General features: G+C 43.8%; 1 protein-coding gene across 3 annotated transcripts in view; it reads left to right on the top strand.

Moving 5' to 3' along the window:
- The window catches only part of fam110b (family with sequence similarity 110 member B), a 60236-nt gene that overhangs the window by 22951 nt on the left and 17471 nt on the right, over positions 1–19814 (top strand). For 2 of the 3 annotated variants that reach the window (XM_074688451.1, XM_074688452.1), the window contains one exon: positions 16670–16812. The exons of the other annotated variant lie outside the window; for it this stretch is intronic. The gene's annotated coding sequence lies outside the window, so the exon portion shown is untranslated. The remainder of the gene's footprint in view (positions 1–16669; positions 16813–19814) is intronic. 3 annotated transcript variants of the gene reach the window in all.

The raw sequence follows: 19814 nt of genomic DNA, 5'->3' as shown, positions 1-19814 counted from the left end.
CTGAAAATAATCTAAAAAAAAAGCGTGAATGCAGACCCATATCAGATTTTTTCGGTGGGAGTCCGTTTATTTGTGTTTATGGTCAAGTAAGATATGCACCGTCTGAGTGCATGCAGAGGAGAATCCATGCTTCCACGTTTACTTGCACATGAGAGTAGTAAGACACTTTGACCACAGACATTTGGAAACTCCCGTTTTTTGATTTGCAAACATCGTGTTACTAAAACAGATGGTGTACAACTTTGAAATTTGCACAATACCCCCTCTTAAGGCTGTATAACCAAGCTTGTTGATGGCGGGCAATAGCTAGCTTGCCATAATCCTAGCACACGACGCCGTCAGGATAAAACTGCTTACAGTGAATACGAACTACGTAAATTTGATCATCAGTGAGTTGATGTTGATGCAATATGACATAAAGTGCACTACTCAGACATTTTTGGGTGTAATTAGACATAGGATGACTCGGATTACTTACCAACACATGACACGAGGGCTCTATACACAAGTGCGTCCAGCGGTACTGCAGCAGGATATTATTTCCGGTTCCGGTTCACGTCTCATTACACGTATCAAAACCAATCACATACATTTTAAATAACATAATCTTGTTTGTTTTACTGCTAATATTATTTAAAACATATAAGTATGTTATAAATAATTATATTAAATACATTTTAGAATCAATTTAAATACATGGATTCTAATTAATTTTAATACATACATTTGAAAAATATGAGTATTTAAATAAAATCAACTAAATGTAAATGCATAAAATTGAACTCTGCCATGATTCATTTCTGTGAGTGTAGCTTTGGTGTCTCTGTCCAGACGTATCAGCGTGAAGCCAGGGATATCCACACAGGAACCAGAGATGTTTTGATTCAACCAGGTCTCAGTAAAGCACATGAGACGGCACTCACGGTATACATTCATTGTCTTCACCAGTATCTCTAGTTCATCCTTTTTGTTTGGCAGAGAGTTGACATTCCCTATGATGACTGATGGAAGAAAGGGCTTGTATCTCCATCTCCTGGCCTTTAACTTTGCACCAGCACGACATCCTCGGAAAGGCTTCTTTATCTCAGCAGGAATAGGGTGATATCCTCCAGATTTGCTCCATCGTAATAGAATAGAATAGAATAGAATAGAATAGAATAGAATAGAATAGAATAGAATAGAATAGAAAATACTTTATTTATCCCCGAGGGGAAATTCAGGAGTCACAGCAGCATTTAAGAAAACAAAAGTAAGAAAGAGTATAGAAAGTGCAAAAAAGTCCATAAGAAATTAGATGACGACATCCCGTCCACCACTTGTCCACCACTCTCCAGCCCAGCCAGTCTCCACCTCCACAGGGTCCAGGACTGAGCCTCCCCAGCAGTCTGTTCAGTCTCTGTCTCCTGGATCCTGTCTGCTCACAGCAGGCGAAGCTCCTCCAATGTGGCGCCGGCGTCCGATGTCAGCTCCGTTAGCCACGTCCGTGAACAGCATGATGCCGCTGGGTTAGCACAGCTAGCTCGTCCATCCCCCAGGGCTAGATCCCACGTTCCCGACAACAATGGATGGAAGGACAGGTCCACGTCGTCACCTCCCAGCTCACATCCGAGAACCAGCACGTCGTCCTCACCTCCTCCTCCTCAGCTCGAGGGAAATCATCAAGCCCTACACTAGTTAGCATTGACATGCTACAGGCTGCTAACAGCTAATTTTGCATGTAAACAATGCAGCCATAGTTACATGTAGGATCTCCAGACAAACACAGGAGAAGAGTAGTAAAAATATCGCCGAAGCCACAAAAAGTTTGGTGTCCGTGACCGACAATGAACCATACAAAGTGATGATCCACTCCAAATACAAAGATGACGAAAAAGAGACAAAAAAATTACAAGAAACGGACAAAGACGAGAGAGCTGCTGCAACAGGCAGCTGCTTGGGTAGCGCCTAGCAACGGAAGGATGCAAGAAGCTCCTCTCTTAAATAAACTCTCCTTCCAGCAGACATATCCATGAGTTGTTGTCAAAAAAGTCCAGTATTGAGCAAAAATAAGCAAAAGAAAAAATTAAAGATAAAAAATAAAGCTAAAAAAGCAGAGTAATAACAGAGAGCTGCCAAACTGTGCTGCTACCGCTAGAAGCGCATCATTTGAAGAAAAAAAAAAAAAAAAAAAGACACATTTTTATTAACTAAAAAAATGCAAATATAACCTCTGTTGCAACATGTAACAATTAACAGTACCACACACACAACAAACAGTTGGGTAAAAAGAAAGTTTTAGGCCTGAGCACACACTGAAGAGATTTTTACCACATTTTTGCCTGATTTATGCACTGTCCACCAAAAACAGCCCTGAGACCCACTTATGGGCCTCCAGCCACAGGTTGAGAACCACTGCACTAGTAGATTGTATTTGAAGCTTGATCCTTAAAAGATTGCTCACATCATGAACAATATGTGACCCAGGGAACCTCAGGATGAATTTATCATTTAGAAAACAGTGAGTGAGTGAAAACAGCAGCTCAGATGGACTAATGAACAATGCTGCATTTTGATTCATCAAAAGGTTGACTTGTCTTTTTTAAGTCTCTGTGCTCATTTAAAATGTGCTCATGAGCTATCAAGACACAGTTTGAAATATAAAATCACACATAGTGACTGACGATCTCCCTGTCTGCTGGGATGCGTGTCTATCTGCGCCTTTACACAGCCGGCACAAAGAGGAGCGCGCGTACACGGAAAGTGAAAGTTTAAGTTACACAACTATCCTATGATTATGTTTTATAGTGGTTATATGGTATTTCTTGAGGGTTTCTAGTGGGTATAGGGTGCATACCTGCGTGTCTTGTATATTACACAACACGACCTCTGCGTCCTCTGTGCTCCTGTGCCTCTGACTTGAGCGTGAGAAATCGGAGGTGTGGCATGAGTGCGGGTGAAACCATCCAAATGTATGAGTCTCACGGCGAATGCGTGACAGTTGGCAGCCCTGTTTATAATGATTAACGTTACGTCAGCCTTTAATTGCTCATTGCAGCTAATGGCTAACAATAACACGGCCAACACCACCTTGTAGCAGTGTTTGCGTACTGGCTTATTTGTGTCCTTCGGTTTTCCAAGATCGTTGGCCTCGAAGGCAAAATACCTCCAAACAACACTTTTACCTTTTTCATTTTCGACCAGAACTGCTTGATTTGGCCCGCCTGTAGCAGCACTAGCCATGCTGCTTTGTTATTGAGTGCGTCACGGGGAGGGGGAGGGAGCCTGCTCTTGTGTGTGTGTGTGAGGAGGCAGAGAGAGAGGGACGCAGCGTCAGCAGCTCGGCATCCCGGGGGGGATAGTATCGATACTTTTGAAAGTGAGTATCGTATCCGGATACAGCATTTTAGTATTGATACTTTTTTAAGTATCGATACTTTTGCCAACCCTAGCCACTGAGTATCCAGTCTGGTCTGGGGGCCCCTTCAGGGGTTCCACAGAAAAAAAAAAAAAAACATAACAGCTGTCCTTCTCAACATGGACTATTTCACAGACGTATCTGTCTTGTCTTGCTGAATGCTTGCTGCCAGACACCCGAGAGCATTTCTTCCCAGACTGCTGGGCCACATTTGCTCAGAGGGAGGTGGTAGTTTGAAACCCCCAGGCTGGCTTACATCTGGGCCTTTCTGTTTATTTACCAGAGTTCCTGGTGGAGAATGTTTTTTCACAGAGATATGTATTCCCTAAACAGCACACGGTGTTCTTGAAGTACCTGGACAGCTCTGGAAAGGATGGGGGTCATTCCCCCAGAAACTGTCCAAGCATTCACCTTTCTGAACCTGGCTTTGTGCTGCAAACTGCACTGCAGGCCAATGAGCTCCATTTGTAGCAGACTGAGGACAGCAATCATTTGGAAAGCAGCACTGTGTGTCCTGAAGTCCGCGTACTGATGGTCACATTCCTGCTGTGGCTCCTCACTGGCAGCGACACTTTTTTTCACAATGAATGCTTTGCCCTGTACCACAAGAGACCTGCACACTGGGAAGTTGAAGAGTTTCATCATGAAAGCTTTCACATTTAAAAAGCTGCAGTGACAGACTGGCCAGGGCTCTCCAACTTCAGGGTGAAGTGTGTTCAGCTCTCTGTAATGTCCTGGGTCCATCAGCCACTCAGGATCATCAAGCACAGGAAGGTCTAGCCCACCCTCCTCCATGAACAACTTAACTTCTGTTCTCAGCTCAAAAACCTCTTCAGGACACTTCTCTGCTGAGCCATGGTACATAGAGTAGCACGTCTCCATATTAGGTATCAATTTTTCTCCAAGGCCTAAACCTGATGAAACTGATGCATTTCACTACTTTAGACACTGCATCGTGAAAGATGATGCACCAGCTGCACAGTGTCTGCTGATGGATGATGCAGGGCAGAGTCTACCAGTCTGTTTCTGCTCCCAATCGCTGATGATGAGCAGTACATTGTTATTCTTACCAGCACCTTCCAGGAGAGGCCAGCCTGCACAGCTGTGTCCCACATCAGCTGGAGTACGGCCTTGGCTGTGGTGCGGCCTTGCATTGGTTTCACACTGAGCAGTTCTTCTGTACCTTGGAACTGGTCATTGATACCGCAGACATAAATTAAAAGTTGAGTTATGCCATTAATGTCAGTGCTCTCATCCAGAGCTACAGAGCATGCTCTCAAACGTAGCTGTTGTCAATGTCACCATGCAGCATGCAGTCTCTTAGAAACTGACTTTCAGTGCACAGCTTCCCCTCTTTGGTGATCATATGTTGCTTTAGGTGCTCTCTGGAATCCATTTTGTTGTGTTGAATGCTTTCCGGGTCACTCAGGTTTTAGACGGGAGCTAGCCCTTAGAAGAGTCCTGGTGGTTCTAAACTTCCTCCATTTACAGATGATGGAGGCCACTGTGCACGCCATGTGTGTCTTGAGTCTAGTTCATCATGCTATAGTGCAGCACTGTTCAAATGGCCAGTGTGACCACACCCTTAGACAAGTTTAGAGTGAGGGCCTGTTTAGTTTGATAGATGATTCTACAGGAGGGGAGCTTGATAACATAAGCACTGCCTGGATGAAGTGTAATCGAGGAGGGAAGGATCTTTATCGTTGGATCTCGTCATCACGAGTCCACCTGAACCGAGTCCAGCATCTTTAAAAGAGAAAGCTTTGGCAGCCTTCTAACAGGTGATCCAAGTCATCTAGAGAAGTTGTACAGAGTGTGCAGAGGAGCTTTTTAGCGTCTTTCAAGGACAGGAGGTTTCAAACTTTGTCAAGCCCAACACTCTGAAAAGCAAATGGAATGTGCCCAATGTGGAAGGGCGAGTTAGGATGGTTTAAGGAAGGGCAGGAAATGGTCAACTGACCGGGTCATGGGGGACTTGAGTTGTGTTTCGAGTTTGGTTAATTTATGGGTAAACTGGTTTAATCTGGCTTACTGTCAGGTGACTTAATTCCAACAAAGCATTCAAGTCTCTTTTATAGGATGTGACGGTCAATTGTGTCCAATCCAGTCTTAAGATTAGGAACAAAATCAAAGGAAGGTGCTCTGTCCTTAGGGGGCGCAGGTCTTTGTTTTGTTCCTGTTGATCATTTCATTCCTGATGTGTCTCTTTAGTGGATACAGACTGTCCCTAAGGACTCACAACTGCAGGAGGATACCCACCCCTAACTAAATATTTATGGTCACGTGACATCAAAACTTTGGATGAAGCGATACTGATCCTGTTATCATGTATGAATCAGTGCCCTTAAAAGCTGGATCGCTATCGGTGGTAAGGGGCTGATACATGGTGCTGATCCAGGGAAACAGCTTGATGCTTTTTTTTAACCAACACTCTTTGCTCCTTGATTTGAAATCTTGCCTCTGATGCACTCTCTTTGTTTTTTGTTGCATCACCAGTCAACATGGTATAACAGTTTACATTTGAAAAGGGTCTTGTGTACATTCTAAAGATTTGTTTTGCTGGGAAACATTTAAACATCTAGTAGTTTAAATAAGTTTTAACTTCAGTAATTCCATTTTTTGCCTTTCACCGAAAACAATACCAGTCTTATCCAACAGTGGGGCGTGCAGGTTATTATTTAACACTGATATAAGTGAGATCAGTGTTGGTTGATAACAAAGCCCACATATCGGTATCAGTACCAGTGGATCGGTGCATCCCTAATCAAAGCAATGAGTAAAGACATAAAATGCCTAAGTAACTGTTAATGATCACCACAAAAAGAAGCAGGAAGTCAGAGCTTGTTAAGTTATGTTAACATGTTACTGTTAAGATGAGTTATTTTGTGTTTGAGAATTAAAAGGTTCAGCCAATGTATCACCTGCAACGGGCAAGGCATGGTAGTGTGTGTGTGTGTGTGTGTGTGTGTGTGTGTGTGTGTGTGTGTGTGTGTGTGTGCGTGCATGTGTGCGTGTGTGTGTGCGTGTGTGTGTGTCTGTGTATGTGTATGCATGCGTTTGTGTGTGCGTGTGTGCGTGTGTGTGTGTCTGTGTATGTGTATGCATGTGTGTGTGTGTGTGTGTGTGTGTGTGTGTGTGTTGGTCTTTGGAGAATAACCACTGTAAAAGCAGGAACAAATGTCGTGCTTTGGCAGACAGCCTGCTGACTGAATGCTGAGCAGAAGCTGTGACTCCAGGAATTTGGTGACACCTTTAATCCACGTGGTGGATCAATGAGGGATGTTGGAAAACTTGAAATTAAACCATGAATTTACTTATGTTAACAGCATGAGCTTGACTTTAAGTCTGTGTTGATTAAACATGCTCATTTTTGTGATTCCTTTTGTCTCCAGTAGAACCTGATCAACATGGGCTAATTGGGGCTGATGCTTATGTTGATTTTGGGGAGCTAAAAACACATAGAGATAGATATGGGCTCATATCTGATATATAGCCTGATAATCCATATTTCAGCCAATATATGAAATAAGAACATTCAGAGTTTCTGCCAGCCACTGCTCAGAATTGCTTGATCACTGCTCAATGATTCAATTTTTCTGTACTGCAAAGTTTTGCAGTTAATAAAAACATAAACCATGGATTCAACGTGCAAGGTGTGTTTGCATGTTTTTTTTCTTTTATTAAAGATCCAAAAAACAGACTCAGTGTGCAAAAGCCTTATAACCCACTGATGAACTAGAAAAGGCAAACTGTAAACACAGTGGTGGACGTGCATCAACAGTTGCATATATCATTGTTTATCTCTCCGCTTCAAAACGCTGTATAATGACTTATCATGGATCATGGTGGACATGGGAATGAAGCCTTTCATAAATCTGTTTGTAATGTTTTTTTGTCTTATTGACTGAAGCAGGCCATCTAGTGTTTTAAAGTGGTTATAGCATTGATTTAAGTCGTATGGAGCCTTGAGCTTGCCGTAGTTATATCAAAGTCAAACTTCAGGCAAACTACAAACCCTGAATTGGAATTTTCTTGAGAAACTCTTGTATCTGATGATGGACATTTGAATTAACAGTTGCATATATCTTAGTGTATTTTACAAAAAAAGCTGTAACACACTCTAAAACTTGTGTGAAAAAACTTGAATGCACTAATTCTGTTTTTGTGAGGATGTCATGGGGCACTAAAGTGAAGTGGTAAATTGTTTTACAAAGTCACAGCCCACTGTGGAGCGCAGAAATGCCGTTTCTCTTCAGTACTCCTCTGCTGCAGATGAGTGAGTGTGAGTGGGGGTGGGAGGGTGCTGCTGCACTTCTCTGTGGGTCTGTGTGTGAGTGACAGAATCTCCTGGAGGCCAAATAAGGTGATACACCAGTTTCATATCAATCCATGCTCTTTAACAGGTGATGCACTACAGTATCTGGTTGCTTTGGTAATAAATGGTTCTATTCATGACCTTCACTTGGACCACTGTCTGGATTAATGTGAACCTTAAAGTCTGAAGTGACAGAACCAGAATCATGGGCTCTGATATATGACTGCAGTCTGTGTAAACCAGCATGACTGTCAGGTTTCTGTGAAATGGCTCTGACTAGATTTCAGGAGCTTGGAGGATGCGCTCCATCAGAGGAATCTAGAAAACAATCCGCAGTATTAGTTCCACAGGCTGAACCCAGTTGGTGGGGTCCTTGCTGTGAACTCCTGCCCTTCAGCAGTCTGTCCACCTCACTGCCTGCTGAGAATGTGTGGGAGGGACGCGGATCAGAGGAGGAACTCTGTGAGGGTGCAGAAAGAGGTGGAGAGCAGGGTCCGATTAGATGGAGGAGAGGGATCAGTGGCTATGCTTAATGCTAGCATATCAATGCAATTTCCTGTATACTTAAGCATCAAGCTACTGCTAAGTTTTCTCTATTGTTTTTGGTACATCAGGAGATATTTAACATGTTGGATGTTACAGTACAGGTAAAACTTCAAGCAGAAATCCTGAATCTGAGGTTTTTTTGGGAAACTGCTAAGCTAAGCTAGCTGGGGGAGAATAGATGACATAAGGTCCAGCTTCTCCCAAGTCTTCAACACTCCTCTGCTGCAGATAAGATAAGATAAGATAAGATATACTTTATTGATCCCCGGAGGGAAATTCATGTTGTTTGGGCTCTCTTCCAAGCAAAGAATTGTACACTCTGATGGCTGCAGGGAGGAACGATCTTCGGTACCTCTCGGTCCTGCAGCGCACAGAGGTAAGACGTCCCCTGCTGCTGATTCTCTGGACTATGATGGTGTGAAGTGGGTGATCAGAGTGACGGATGATGGCCTCCACTTTCTTCTGTGTATACCTTTCCACCACAGCCTCCAGTGAGTCCAAACTGGATCCAACCACGGAGCTAGCTCTCTTCACCAGCTTTTCCAGTCGCCTCTTGTCCTTCTGCTTTAAACTATTTCCCCAGCAGACTGCACCATAAAACAAAGCACTGGCTACCACAGACTGATAAAACATCTGCAGCAGCTTTCCACAGACATCAATTGATCTGAGCTTCCTTAAGAAAAAGAGACGGCTCTGCCCCTTCTTAAAGAGTGCATCTGTATTAAGGGACCAGTCCAACTTGTTGTCCAGATGTACACCAAGATATTTGTAGGTTGGCACCACCTCCACGTCCACCCCATGGATGTTAACTGGCTGATGGCAGAGCCCAGACTTTCGGAAATCCACAATCATTTCCTTTGTTTTTGAGGTGTTCAGTAGGAGACAATTTCTATGACTCCAGTCACAGAAAGCTTTTATCAGATCCTTGTATTCAGATTCCTGTCCATTTTGGATACATGCCACAATAGCAGTGTCATCGGAGTATTTTTGGATGTGGCAGGACTCAGAGTTGTATTTGAAGTCTGCAGTATAAAGTGTGAATAGGAATGGAGCCAGAACAGTTCCTTGCGGAGCCCCCGTGCTGCTCATGACCGTCCCAGAGACGCAGTTTCCCAACCTGACAAACTGAGGTCTATCTGTGAGATAGTCTGTGATCCAGGAGACAAAGGATGGGTTCACTCCTATGTCTTTGAGCTTATCTCTCAATATCATGGGCTGGATGGTATTAAATGCACTTGAAAAATCAAAGAACATAATTCTTACATAGGTGCCAGGTTCTTCTAGATAGCACAGGGCACGGTGGAGCATGTATGTAACTGCATCATCCACTCCAATATGATTTCTATATGCAAACTGCAGAGGTTCTAGTGTGTCTTTGACCTCAAGTCTCAACAGACGTAAAAGCAGCCTCTCAAAGGTTTTCATAACATGTGAGGTGAGGGCAACTGGTCTGTAGTCGTTAAGTTCAGCTGGGCATTTGAGTTTTGGTACCGGCACAATACAAGATGTTTTCCACAGAGCCGGGACCTGACCCAACTGTAGACTCAGGTTGAAGATCCTCTGAAGGGGTTCACACAATTGGGCAGCACAGTCCTTAAGCAGTCTTGGACACACACCATCTGGACCAGCAGCCTTCCCTGAGCACAGTCTTCCTAACTCTAACCTCACTCCTAAAGCTGTGACAGACGGTGACGGTGGAAGAGGCACAGGTGTAAGAGGGGATGTAGCAGGAGTGGTGGAGAGACACAGATGTGTAGAAGGAGCAGCAGTAGAAGAGGAAGTGGTTGCTGTGTCAAACTTGTTGAAGAACTGGTTGAATTCATTAGCACGTTCAACATCACCCAACCCAAGTAGCTGCCTGTTGCAGCAGCTCTCTCGTCTTTGTCCGTTTCTTGTAATTTTTTCGTCTCTTTTTCGTCATCTTTGTATTTGGAGTGGATCATCACTTTGTATGGTTCATTGTTGGTCACGGACACCAAACTTTTTGTGGCTTCAGCGATATTTTTTACTACTTTTCTCCTGTGTTTGTCTGGAGATCCTACATGTAACCATGGCTGCATAGTTTACATGCGAAATTAGCTGTTAGCAGCCTGTAGCATATCAATGCTAACTAGTGTAGGGCTTGATGATTTCTCTCGAGCTGAGGAGGAGGTGAGGACGAGCTGGTTCTCGGATGTGAGCTGGGAGGTGACGACGTGGACCTGTCCTTCCATCCATCGTTGTTGGGAACGTGGGATCTCGCTCCGGGGGATGGATGAGCTAGCCGTGCTAATCCAGCGGCATCATGCTGTTCACGGACGTGGCTGACGGAGCTGACATCGGACGCCGGGACACATCGGAGGAGCTTCGCCTGCTGTGAGCAGACAGGATCCAGGAGACAGAGACTGAACAGACTGCTGGGGAGGCTCAGTCCTGGACCCTGTGGAGGTGGAGACTGGCTGGGCGTGGTGGACGAGTGGTGGACGGGATGTCGTCATCTAATTTCTTATGGACATTTTTGCACTTTCTATACTCTTTCTTACTTTTGTTTTCTTTAATGCTGCGGTGACTCCTGAATTTCCCCTCGGGGATAAATAAAGTATTTTCTATTCTATTCTATTCTATCACCCATAATTGGCTGCCTTGTCTTTGTGTTATAGCCAGAGATGTTATTGATTCCTCTCCACACCTCGTGCATGTTATTATTTTGTAGTTTTCTCTCAATGTTCTTTTTATATTTCACCATAGCCCCCCTTAATCTCCTCTTCAGCACTTTTTGCACCAGTTTGAGCCGTTCTTTGTTGCCATCTCTAAAGGCTTCCTTTTTCTGATTGAGGATATCCTTGATGTCACTTGTGATCCAGGGTTTGTTATTGGGGAAACGGAGTACAGTCTTTGATGGTATGATATTTTCTTTACAGAAGTTGATGTATTCAGTAAAACAGTCAACCTGTTTATCAATATCTATACTATTTTCATCTGTTTCTAACAATACATTCCAGTCTGTGCACTCAAAGCAGTCTCTCAGAGCCTCACTGGCTTCAGGTGTCCATTTTCTAATTGTTACAGTAGTTGCATGCTGCCTCAATACGCAGGGTCTGTAACAAGACTGAAGTAAAACCAGATTGTGATCCGACCTGCCCAGTGGTGGTAATGCAGTGGCACTGTATGCATCTTTGACGTTGGCATGTAGAAGATCGAGTGTTCTGTTCACTCTGGTTGGGCAATTAACAAACTGTTTAAATCCAGTGAGATAAGAGGAGAGGCTAACATGGTTAAAGTCTCCAGATATTAGGTGCTACCCAAGTAGCTGCCTATTGCAGCAGCTCTCTCGTCTTTGTCCGTTTCTTGTAATTTTTTTGTCTCTTTTTCGTAATCTTCGTATTTGGAGTGGATCATCACTTTGTATGGTTCATTGTTGGTCATGGACACCAAACTTTTTGTGGCTTTGGCGATATTTTTTACTACTTTTCTCCTGTGTTTGTCTGGAGATCCTACATGTAACCATGGCTGCATTGTTTACATGCAAAATTAGCTGTTAGCAGCCTGTAGCATGTCAATGCTAACTAGTGTAAGGCTTGATGATTTCCCTCGAGCTGAGGAGGAGGAGGTGAGGACGATGTGCTGGTTCTCGGATGTGAGCTGCGAGGTGACGACGTGGACCTGTCCTTCCATCCATCGTTGTTGGGAACGTGGGATCTAGCCCCGGGGGATGGACGAGCTAGCTGTGGTAACCCAGTGGCATCGTGCTGTTCACGGACGTGGCTGACGGAGCTGACATCGGACGCCGGCTCCACATTGGAGGAGTTTCGCCTGCTGTGTGCAGACAGGATCCAGGAGACAGAGACTGAACAGACTTCTTGGGGAGGCTCAGTCCTGGACCCTGTGGAGGCGGAGACTGGCTGGGCTGGAGAGCAGTGGACAAGTGGTGGACGGGATGTCGTCATCTAATTTCTTATGGACTTTTTTTGCACTTTCTATACTCTTTCTTACTTTTGTTTTCTTAAATGCTGCGGTGACTCCTGAATTTCCCCTCGGGGATAAATAAAGTATTTTCTATTCCATTCTATTCTATTACTATGAGAGCCTCAGGATGTTGAGTCTATAGCCTGGCAACAGTTTCTTGGATAACATCACATGGAACTTCAGCAGTTGCTTTGGGTGGAATGTACACGAGGATTGTTATTATATGACTGAATTCTCTGGGAAGGTAATATGGCCTCATCCCAACTGCCAACAGTTCAATGTCCGAACAACACATCTTCACCTTGACTGTAGTATGATCAGGATTACACCATCTCTAATTGATGTATAAAACCAGTCCTCCACCTTTTGACTTGCCACTAGCTTTGGTGTCTCTGTCCAGACGTATCAGCTTGAAGCCAGGGATATCCACACAGGAATCAGAGATGTTTTGATTCAACCAGGTCTCAGTAAAGCACATGAGGCTGCACTCACGGTATACATTCAGTGTCTTCACCAGTATCTCTAGTTCATCCTTTTTGTTGGGCAGAGAGTTGACATTCCCCATGATGACTGAAGGAAGAAAGGGCTTGTATCTCCATCTCCTGGCCTTTAACTTTGCACCAGCACGACATCCTCGGAAAGGCTTCTTTATCTCAGCAGGAATAGGGTGATAACCTCCAGATTTGCTCCATCGTAATGCAAGAAGCTCCTCTCTTGAATAAACTCTCCTTCCAGCAGACATATCCATGAGTTGTTGTCAAAAAAGTCCAGTATTGAGCAAAAATAAGCAAAAGAAACAATTAAAGATAAAAATATAGCTAAAAAAGCAGAGTAATAACAGAGAGCTGCCAAACTTTGCTGCTACCGCCAGAAGCGCATCATTCGAAAAAAAAAAAAAAAAATGAGTGAGTGAGATGAGTGAGTGTGAGTGGGGGGTGGGGGGGTGTGAGTGACAGAATCTCCTGGAGGCCAAATAAGGTGATACACCAGTTACATATCAACCCATGCTCTTTAACAGGTGATGCGCTACAGTATCTGGTGGGAGGCCAGCAGCAGCAGGCTTGCATGTTGTAAAGATGCTTTACCATTGGCTGAAAGAGAAGGCAGCAATGGTGCTGAATTGAGAGTGAATTTGTTTGTAATGCAGCCCATGAAATAGTGTTGAAGAATAGTCTGTGTCCGTGTTGGATGGATAAATGGCAGGGGGCTCGACATGATAACCGGCCCACTTGTCCAAATGCATGATTGGCAGACTCTGGGCCAGCTGATCGCTATCCATCCATCCATTGTTTGTAATGGATGGATGGAAAGAACAGTAGATAATCAGCATCTGTTTGACTTATTTACACAATCAGGTATGTCTTTCAGATGGTTTTAGAGTGATTATAATAAGGGGAATATTTCAGGTATACAAAAAAGTGAAAAAGTGTATTTAGCTTCATATTCTTTTGTTTTGCAATACCTGGAATGTACTAAATTCATTATTTATCTAGCTTTAGCTCTAATGAATTCTTAAATATTTAAGTAATAAAACAAATTTGGTGCATTTTTTTTGTCAACTGTGTTATAAATAAAGTTTTGACTATTTTTTTTAACATAAACCCATATTATACTGAATTTAGAGATATTCAACATTTATTTGTCAGTCTACACTCCCTAGACATGTCCCTTATCATTTGTATTACAGTTTATCCACAATTTAAACAACAAAAATCCCAGTAACCCAGCTGACAGGACGAGAAGAGAGAAACCTGTCCCTGCCATACTACATTTAAGCCGCGTTTCCACCAACCAGACCTGTCAGGTTAGTCTTGGTACGGCGCGCATTTTGCGGTGTTTCCACTGACTTATCCCAGGACAGATCCCTAAAAAACGGGAAGAGCCGACCTACTCTTTTGGGACCCTTTCATATGGGTGCCAGACTGAACCGATCCGCTCTGGGAAGGTGGAGCAACACACTGCAGACCGTTTATTGGTCCAAAGAATCGTCACTTACTCTAACAGCGGCTGCACTTCTCCTGGCTGCACACAGTCTTCTCTGAAACAAAGCTTGATTGCACTTTGTAACGAGAGCTACATGCCAATCACAGAGAGGACGGAATGCTGCATGTCTTCATCTATGCTCTTTGTTTACTGTGTTGGGTTTGTTTAACAGCTGTGGCTTTCGGCATCCAGCTTACAAGTCGCCCACCACAAGAGGGCACCAACGGGATCAGGCTTAACTGCACCAAACCGTCCCAAACCGTACTGAACCGACCCGGACTCCTACAATTATAGAATCACTCTTAACTCAACAATAAATTTGAATCAGTCCTTTGCCCTTGCTGTCAGTTTGCTCTCAGTGCATCAGATTCTGTGTAACAGCAGAAAAGAAAGAGAGGGGAAACATCTTCAAACAGAACTGATATGTGAGGAGAGTCAGCCACCGGACATACACAGCTCCTCTGTAGGGCCCTCTGCAACTCACATGGTGCTGCGCGTTCAGTTCTGCTGAGTCACGCTGAAGGAGCTGGAAAAACACACACACACACACACACACACACACACACACACACACACACACACACAAACAAGCTTTATTTTTTTCTCAAATATCATCTAATTTCAGGGTGACCGTGCGTCCTCTTTATTGGTCGAGACATAATGTCTAGGGGTATCTTATAAAGTTCCCTAAAGTGTCTGGGTTTTGCTCAGTTTGTTCTACAGACCATTAATATTTATATCAAAGCACTGCGCTAGGGCGCAGTTATTCTGATGTACCTACCTGTTGAGCATGCATCATGACTCAGAGCCCCTTCTCCTCTACTCCTCCCAGACCAAAACAGAAAACACGCCCTGACTGCAGCGTTTCCTCCAGGTTTTTTGGAAACTGTGAGGAAGAAAACAGAAAAAAGTTGCCCCTTTTATGTCGTGATCGTGACCCATGAGAAGCACTGTGCTCTCTCTGCAAAGTCGGCACCCATGTGTCAGTTAGAAACAAAGCTTTTTTCAGAACATTTGCAGTGTTTACGGTGGCTGGTAGGGGTCAGAAAGCCATAACCTGAATGCAAACAGAACAACTCATTGTAAGTTAAAGGAGGTCAGTTATCCCAGTGGACACAGAAAAGTTGTGAAGTAAATCATTGTTTTCTTTTTTAATTTCATCCAAGACCTCCAGCCACAGCAGGAACATCTCAAACAGTTTGTACACACTTTTTTGATCCTAAATGGATGTGAAAAGAGCTCCCAGGTCCCTTTAACACAAAAATGACGAGAGCAGCATGGCTATGCTCGCTTTTCTTCTCATCATTGGTCAGAAAAACCTGCCCTTGTAATGAAAACACTTTGGAGCAGAGTGATGTCAGAAGGTAAAGACTGCACTCTGTTAGCATCACATAATGCCTTATAGAGGTTATTCACCATGAGCTGCTGAAGGGACAGTAGCAGAACGTCTGCTGTGCAGCCACGGCACGGCTAACGGGTCAGCTGGTGCTGCTCCAGCTCCCATAGAGGAACCATCTGCTCCTTTGAGCTCTTCTGAGCTCCTGCTCCTCCTACACACACAGACGCTACAGGTGGTCACTCACATCAAACCGGACCCTGCAGGGTGCAGAGAGGGCTGGAGGAGAGACTGAGGGAGACAAGGATGTGAAGGGATGAAGGATGTGAATGGCAGAAGGATGTGAAGGGATGAAGGAAGTGAATGGCAGAAGGATGTGAAGGGATGAAGGAAGTGAAAGGTTTGATGAAATGAATGAATGAAAAGTATAAAGGGCTGAAAGATATGAAGGAATGGAGGTTGTGATAGGATAAAAGGTGTAAAAGGGTGAAAGATATGAAGGGATAAAGGATGTGAAAGAATGAAGGACGTGAAGAAATAAAGGGATGAAGGATGTAAATGGATGAGGGATGTGAGATGAAGAATGTGAATAGAAGAAGGATTTGAAGGGATGAAGGATGTAAAAGAATGAATGTTATGAAGAGATGGGAGGTGTAAATGGATGAAGGATGTGAAGGGATGAAGGATGTAAATAGAAGGATGTAAATAGATTAAGGGTGTGAGTTTGTTTGTGTGAGGGTGTGAGTTTGTGAGTAGAAGGATTTGAAGGGATGATGGATGTGAATTGTTGAAGGATGTGAGAGGATTAGGGCTGTGAAAGGATGAGGGCTGTGCAGACTGAGGGAAACAGACACATCTTGGCTCTGAGCTGACGTGCTGATTGGATCTTCCTCCGTCAGCTTGTAGACCTCTGTGGAGGCCCAGATGCAGGGGCTCTGATAAAGGGGGGTGAAAGTTCCTCAGAGTGAGACCAAACCCAGTGCTTTAATGTGACAGTGGAGCAGCTGTTGACAGCCGAACCATGAATGCTCTGAAACATCTGATCTAAGTGTGGTGGAAATGACACATTCCTTCATCTGAGAACAGCATAGTCTGACTGATGCTTTGACCTTCTCTCAGTGTCTCCTCTTTGTCTCTCTGTTCCCGACAGCTGTGAAAACTGCTGATAACCTGCAGCCCCTGGAGGAGAAAGGGGACGTGTCCATTTCAAGCAGCAAACGCCTGGAGCATAGAGGCCACCAATGAGCTCCAGTTTAAGCCTGAAGAGACAGCCAGCAGGACAGCTCTAGACCAGTAATCCCTCCTCCTCTCTCTTTCTTCCCAGTCTGCCCAGTCACACAGTCAAAACCTTTGCTCCTCCTAACCTCTGTCCCTTCAACTGGACAGGCAGTGTCTCATGTTCAGTGGAGGCGTGAATACAAAGATGGTGTTACATAGTCCAACTGCTCCACAGTGATTGAGACCACAGTGTGGGACCCACAATCCACTGCAGATGAACAAGAGACAGCTCAGCTGTTATCTGATCAAGAGCTTCTCATTTGGAGCATTCACTGAAACACTGAGATCTTACTGGTCTTTATGATTTAACTATGGTCTTTACAATCAAAGGCAAGTGTTCAGAACAAGCCATAAAATGGACACTAATGATATATGACCAATATTAATATTAATATTAATATTAATATTAAACAAATCCTTTCCTGTTTGATCTGGCTGTTAACTGCAGTTATGTCTGCAATTTCTGGTCAGGTCTGGAGCAGCAACATTCTGTCTTACAGCTGGTTTAGAGAGTCGGTAAGGCTATGACAGTAGTCTTACCTGCTGGAGAAGAACACATGGATTAGTCTTTCTGAGTCCGGTGTAGACTTTACTCCTTTGATTCTGGCTCTGATGTTTTTTAACTGCTGGGGTCATTGATTTAATGTGGCCGTCAAATTTCAGATCTGAGTCCAGTATGACCCCGAGATCTCCAACCTGGTTGTTGATATTTAGAAAGAGTCTGAAGGGGACTGGTAACACTTTCTTAGATCATGATTTTAGTTGTGTTAAGTTTAGCTGATCTGATCTGTTCGCTGCAGTGACAGAGTGAATCTATACACCCATGTTTTCCTGTCATCATGAATTTCATGAATTTCATAAATTTCCCTTCGGGGATGAATAAAGTATATTTTATCTTTATCTTTATCAATAAGACGTAGATCTGAGTGCCATCTGCATAGCTGTGGTAGGACTAGGGATGGGTATCAAAAATTAGTTCCTGTTGAGAATTGATAAGAAATGTTTCAGTCGTTTATATGGTTAGTCTTTGTGCTTAACGGTTCCCTTATTGATTGAGCTGCCAGACCTCACATGTACTAGTTTGCTGCAGCTAGCTTAGCATAGCAGATAATGAAAGTTTCCCAAGAAAAACTCTGAATCAACATTTTCAGCTTGACGTTTTACTGAAGAACTGAACACACAAAAGAAAAACATTACTTTCTAACAAGAGATTCCTATTCAATACATTCAACATAGTATAGATCTCCTTATTTACCAAAAATGTATATAAACAAAATTAAACAAAAATCTAAAAATGAATTTAAACAAATATAAACAAAACAGAAACATATCACAGTTACTCTTCGTAAATGAGAGCTCCAAATCAATCAATCAATCAATCAATCTTTATTTATATAGCGCCAAATCATAACAAATGTTATTTCAAGACACTTTACAAAAACATTTACAGGTCTAGACCCGTAAATGTTAATAAAATTTTATTAGCAGAAACCCAACATCAAGACAAGATAAGGAGTCTTATCTTATCTTAATCCACCATGAGTACAGGACTTTGCAGCATTTAGCAAGTTACAATGGCAAGGAAAAACTTCCCTTTAACGGGCAGAAACCTCGGACAGAACCAGACTCATGTTAGACAGACATCTGTCTCGACTGTGTTGGGGTTAGAGAGAGACAGATAGAGGAGAGAGAGTGGGAGAGAGAAGGGGGGGGGGGGGAGTAAAAAAGGGGGGGGGGGGGATAGGGATACACAGACACACACACAGACACAGACACAGACACACACACACACACACACACAGAAAGGGAGGGAGAGAGAAACAGACGCAGTCTGAAGTTTGGCGCTGTGGCGACAGTTAAGGTGAAACCAGCAGGCCAAATCCAAAGCTGTAGCAGCTGGTGTCGGACAGGAGCACAGCAGCAGGCCGTCTTCTTCACCGATCCCCAGGAACCTACAAGACAAACTCAGACCCTCCCAGAGAGGTGTATGGTCAGTAACTATAACAGGACAGTAAGACTAGAAGTTAGACTGACAGAAAAAGAGGGAAACAGGAGCCCTGTGTGTCAGTTCCCCCCAGCAGTCTAAACCTATAGCAGCATGACTAAGAGCTGGTTCAGATCTGATCCAGCTCTAACTGTAAGCTTTATCAAAAAGGAAAGTTTTAAGTCTACTCTTAAAGGTTGAGACCGTGTCTGCTCCCCGGACCCCAACCGGTAAGTTATTCCAAAGAAGAGGAGCCTGATAACTAAAGGCTCGACCTCCCATACTACTTTTAGAGACCCTAGGTACAACGAGCAGACCTGCATGTTGAGAACGCAAAGACCTAGACGGATTATACGGAACAATTAAGTCTTTAAGATACGATGGCCCGATGCCATTAAGCGCTTTGTAAGTCAGAAGAAGAATTTTAAACTCTATCCTAGATTTTATAGGTAACCAGTGTAGAGACGCTAACACTGGAGAGATGTGCTCTCTCCTCCCAGTCCAAGTCAGTACCCGAGCGGCAGCATTCTGAACCAGCTGAAGAGTCCTAATAGACTTATTAGGACAGCCGGATAAAAGAGAGTTACAGTAGTCCAGCCTAGAAGAAACGAAAGCATGGACCAGTTTCTCAGCGTCGCTCCGAGACAAGATGTGTCTAATTCTCTTGATATTGCGAAGATGAAAAAAGGCCGTCCTCGAGACCTGTTGGATGTGAGAGTTAAAGGACAGGTCCTGATCCAAAAGAACTCCCAGATTCCTGACAGTGGTGCTGGAAGCCAAGCTGATGTCGTCAGAGGAGGCGATGTTGTTCAAGAAAGCTTCTCTGAGATGTTTAGGTCCAAGAACAATGACTTCAGTCTTCTCTGAGTTCAGCAGTAAGAAGTTTCTGCTCATCCAGGACCTTACGTCTTTGAGGCATGCTTCAAGTTTAGATAAGCGGTTGGTTTCTTCAGGCTTCATTGACAAGTAAAGCTGAGTGTCATCTGCATAGCAGTGAAAGTTTATGGAGTGTTTCCTCAATATAGTGCCGAGA

The sequence above is a fragment of the Halichoeres trimaculatus genome, unplaced genomic scaffold (genome assembly GCF_033239565.1).
Source record: "Halichoeres trimaculatus isolate MK-OKI-2021-1 unplaced genomic scaffold, fHalTri1.1 fHalTri1_scaffold_15, whole genome shotgun sequence".
Taxonomy (NCBI): Eukaryota; Metazoa; Chordata; class Actinopteri; order Labriformes; family Labridae; genus Halichoeres; species Halichoeres trimaculatus.
This window is presented reverse-complemented; position numbering and strand designations above follow the sequence as displayed.